General features: G+C 41.8%; 1 pseudogene; it reads right to left on the bottom strand.

The window, feature by feature from the left end:
• Positions 1-3006: 3006 nt before the first annotated feature.
• On the bottom strand, positions 3007-3638 carry LOC110575547 (annotated as a pseudogene).
• Between the last annotated feature and the right edge of the window lie 1400 nt (positions 3639-5038).

Here is a 5038-nt window from a genome sequence, read left to right as displayed (position 1 = left end):
AAAATATTAGGTGACTCTATTTGGCCTTTTTTTTGTTCTGTGTTCAATGTTAATTGTGTACCATAGTGTTCAAGATACTCTGCTAGGTACCTATTAGTTTTATCACCGGGTTTGGGTAAATAAATATCTGGGAGTAGATACTGCTGTGTCATAGGGTAGGTACACAGTAGACATGCCTATTTTATACACCTATTATATATATGTATGTATACACACACACACACACACACACACACACACAGAGTAGCCATATAGAGTAGACTCTACATATAAAAGGAACTCTGGTAGTGGTGGGGTTGGTGTGAAGTATAACAAAAATAAAGTACACAAACCAAAAATGAGTTGCTTAATAAATTTGTAAAAAGTGAGTTTACTCCCATAAGCAGCACCAAGATAAAGAATTAACAGAACCCCAAAGCTCCACTTGTCCCCCTTTCTCCCACACTCTTCCCTCTATGAAATAACATTCCACAATATGGATATGATATTGTGATATAATAAGAAAAATGTTTGGCCTTCCTCCAAGCTTCTGAACAAAGCTCCTCAAACCCTTATATTTTCCAAAGTGATAAGAGCCATAGGAACATCTTTTGTTATAATATTTGGTTCTTGTTCCTGGCTTCTGAAATAATTCCAGAACCATAAGGTGAAAAGAGTATCATTTCTTGTTCATTATAGGTCCCTTTCAACCACACCTGAATTTATGTTAATGAGGTAGCGGTTGGAAAGTCCCTAGGGATTAGGGCTGGTTGCCACGGGACCCAACGTTATTTGTGAAACTTTCAGCCCCACCTGCTGACCTCTGGGGAGAAATGAGGGGTTGAAAGTTTAGTTAATCACTAATGGTCAATGATTTAATCCACCATGTTTATGTAATAAGGCTTATATTAAAAAAAACCCCTAACCTAAGGGATTCAGAGAGCTTCTGAGATGCTGAACACATGAAGGTGTTTGAAGATAGGGCACACCTGCAGAGCTTGCAAGTTTTGTGCCCTTCCCCACACTTTGTCCTACGTAGTATCTTTTCTGTCTGGCTGTTCCTGAATTGTTTCCTTTTATAGTAAACCAATAATCTAGTAAGTAAACAGTTTTTCTGAGCTCTGTGAGCTATTCTAGTAAATTACCGAACCTTAAGAGGGAGTCTTGGGAGTCCCCGGTTTATTGTTTGCCACCAGTCAGAAGTATGGGAGGCCTAGACTTCTGATTGGAGTCAGAAGCGGAGGAAGGGCAGTCTTGTAGGACTGAGCCCTTAACCTGTGGGATCTGTGCTAACTCCAGGCAGTCTGTGTTGGAATTGAGTTAAATTGTAGGGTATCTAGTTGGTACCCACCAAGAATTGGGGTATTGCTTGGTGTGGAAAATCTCACATATGTGGCGTCAGAAGTGTTGGTGAGAGTAGAAGTGTTTTCTTTTTGTGAGCATACCATAATTTATTCATTCGGGGCACCTGGGTGGCTCAGTCATTAAGCGTCTGCCTTCGGCTCGGGTCATGATCCCAGGGTTCTGGGATCGAGCCCCGCATCGGGCTCCCTGCTCCACGGGAAGCCTGCTTCTCCCTCTCCCACTCCCCCTGCTTGTGTTCCCTCTCTCACTGTCTCTCTCTCTCTGTTGAATAAATAAAATCTTTAAAAAAAAAAAAATTTATTCATTCTACTCTTGATGGATATTTGGGTGTTTTTAGTATTGACCTGCTATGAATCATGCTATATCCTTTTGTATGACTTTTGATGTCTATATATATATATAGACATTTCTCTTGGGTATATACCCAGGAGTGAGATTTCTGGATCATAGGGATATGTATGTTCAACTTTCATTGATGGACCGAAGTTTCTAACACAGTTGCACCAATTTACGCTCCCATGAACACTCTCACCCAGTTGTTCAAGATACTTGCCAACACTTGGCTTTGTTTTTTTCATTTTAGCTTTTCTGGTGGGTGTGTAATGGTATAGCATTATGACTTTAATTTGCATTTCCCTAATGCCTAATGATTTTGAGCACATTTTCAAATATTTATTGGCCATTTGGGTGTGTCATCTTTTGTGAGGGACCTTTATTTCTTTTTTCTTATTGATTTGTAAGAGTTCCTTATATAACCTGGAAACAGATCTTTTGTTAAGTTATAGTTGTTACAAATAATCCTCCCAATCTATGGCTTATATTTAATAGCTTTATTGAATAATTTACATACCACACAATTTGCCCATTGTAAGTGTGATGTAGGCAGGTCAGGTCCAAGGACACAGAGGGGGTCCCACAGGACCAGCCCAGAGGGTCCTTGGCTTCTTGCAGTATAGAAATCAAATGGGAGCCAAGAGGAAGTGAGAGCAGAGTTTACTGAAGATATGGAGAGTGCAGATACAGACCGAGCATCCGGGAGACTTGGAAAAGAAAGAGAGAGACTGTCATCTTTGCTTGGTTTTTGGGGAGGTTTTACTGAGGATAGTGGTCTGGTGTACGTGTCCTCCCAAGCATCCAGGAACTAGTCAAAACAAGGACAAGTGCTCAGGTGCCCTCCATAAGTCACCTAATATGCCCTGAAGCCAAGAGTCTTGGCATCAAGGTGTCTGGAGTCAGTGGTCTTAAAAAGTGACCTCGCCCAGTTTCTCCTTAAATGTTATCTATCATGCTGGAAGACTCCAAAGAAACCAGTAACTCCTTGACCTTGATGAGGAGGACATACATTAAGGCATGGGTAAAGCAGAGGTGCAGGTCCTTGCAAGAATAGAGGCAGCAAAAAAGCAGTCCTTCATGGGGTCCCTTCAGTTTCCTATCTCAAGTGTACAGTTCAGTGATTTTTAGTACATTGTGCAGTTGTGAAATCATCCCTGCAATTCAGTTTTTTTATTAACATTTTTTAAATTTAATTTTAAAAATTACAATAGACATTTATTTAAAGTAGTACATTTACAGCCCAAATAGTTCTCAATTGTACACTTCAGATTTACCCAACTTCTTAAAAATATTTGAGGGCAGCTGCAACCACAGATTTCAACTGCATGATTATTTCTTTGCCCATTTTTCTCTCTCTTCTGTTTCCCAAATAACTTCTCTCAAGTAGGGTTCAAGTAGAATTTATCCTCCTCATATTTTGTCCACTGCTCATTAGGCATGATCTGCTGCCTCGTGGTCAGATCCAGTGCTCTCTCAGTGTGAAACACCCTGTGGTTATACAGGTTCTCAGGAAGCTTATGGCCTCTTTCACATCATCATTCTCATATACTGTATCATCTCAATAAACTAACTCCAGTTTATTGAACCCTGTGGCATCATGATACCATTTCCGAATACCCTCCAGCCACTGGCTGGATGCTGCAATAGCAGGCCTGCTTGCCGTTTTGATCCTGAGACCCCACAATTCAGTTTTAAAATACTTCTCTCACCCCAGAAGATTCCCTCCTACCTATTCCCTCTCAATCTTGCTCCAACATTCAGCCACAGGCAACCACTGATCTGTGTCAAGAAATGTCTATCTTCATGGTTCTACACAGTTAGGCCTTTCTGAGAAAACATTATTGGCACTTGGGTTAAAGGACAAGCCTTGGAAGTTAAAGGGTATTGGATAGACCTTGAACCATCTGCTCTCATCCGAAGGGTAATAAAACTTACCTCTTCCAGAGCCAAATGCTTTGCATTCTGTGGTGCAGACTTAATTCATTTACATTCCAAAGGATTGTGAAAGCCTGCAGAGCAGAGGTTTCTCTTTTTTTCTCAGAAGGGGAGGAGGGGAGAGGTATCCCGTTTCTATATAAAACCCCAATTCCTAATCTCAGGGTTCTTCTCCTGTGGTACAACTCCTGGACATGGAGTCCTAACCATGTGGCTGTTATGAGGTCACCTCTGGGAAATTGGTGATGTCATCATGAGTAAATAATAACAATGACTCTGATCTCTACCCCAGCAAGGTCAGGGTTTCTTTCAGGATAACTATGAAGAAATATAAATAGTAAAAATGTATCAATTTTGCTGACAAGGATGGGATCCTGTTTGAAACCTGGTTTGCTGGAAGAGTCATAGGAGAACCTCATAGGCTGACTAACAGGATTTGAGAGATGTCAACAGAAGCTAGTGGCTACCATTTTGAAAGGATGGGGAGACCTTTGTTGGCTGAGGAGCGGGAGGTAGGATTGGAACAAGCAGCCCAAATGGTGCTTTTGGTTTTTGTTCTTTCTTCCAGGCAAGGGAAGAAAAGGTCCAGGAATTCCCCAAATTGGTCTGTGGGTAGGTAGAGAAGACGTCTCAGTTGCTTTCTCCTCCAGGCTAGATGAGAAAGAGCAGGAATTCCTAAAGGTGGGCTTTGGGTAGGCCCCAAACAGTAGAAATTACTTTGTTTATTGCTTTCTCCTGTAGACAGGAGGAGAAAGCATTAATTAGTTACCAAAACTGTAGTAAGGCTTTGGGCACTGCAGCTGCTAAGCTGCTCAAACCTGAAGGGAGATAGATCTCACTTGTTCCTATGGAAACACTTTGCTTCTCCCCTCCCCAACTCCCCTTCTACCGTGATCTCTACTGCTAAAGGTTTAAGTGTGGGGCTCAGGACTTCCCGTCACCAGGGGGGATGAGGGTAGCTCTACACACTCATCTCTTTATGCTGGGGAACTTTAGGAGGGGAGGAATGAAGATGTCAATAATCTGCTGGACACAGGTGTCTCTGTGCCTAGTTCTGTGGCAGGAAGTGGTGTGGGACTCAGGGATGGATAATGAAGGTACTAAAAATGAAAAATGTGGAGCCATAGAGGACAGAAAGAAACAGCGCAACCATAGCCCGGATGCTAGGGAAGTACACAGGCATGGAGCCAAAGAAAGAAGGGAAAAACCTTTCCACTTATCCACTTACCTAGTCTGATGGTCACTGCAGCCACTTCTCCCCGCTGGAAAGTAATAGCTTATCTTGGCAGCAGTTACTGTAATCTTTGAAAGGCTAAGTTAACTCTTAGGGCTTTGAGCAAAACCTGAAGAAAAGAAAGACAAGTATAATGAAAAGACTGTATATTTCATTTTTACATGTATGTGGGCACCTTCACTGGAAAATGAA

Source organism: Neomonachus schauinslandi, chromosome 2 (genome assembly GCF_002201575.2).
Source record: "Neomonachus schauinslandi chromosome 2, ASM220157v2, whole genome shotgun sequence".
In the NCBI taxonomy this organism is placed as follows: Eukaryota; Metazoa; Chordata; class Mammalia; order Carnivora; family Phocidae; genus Neomonachus; species Neomonachus schauinslandi.
The sequence above is the reverse complement of the archived record's forward strand: the minus strand, read 5'-3'. Positions and strand labels throughout refer to the sequence as shown.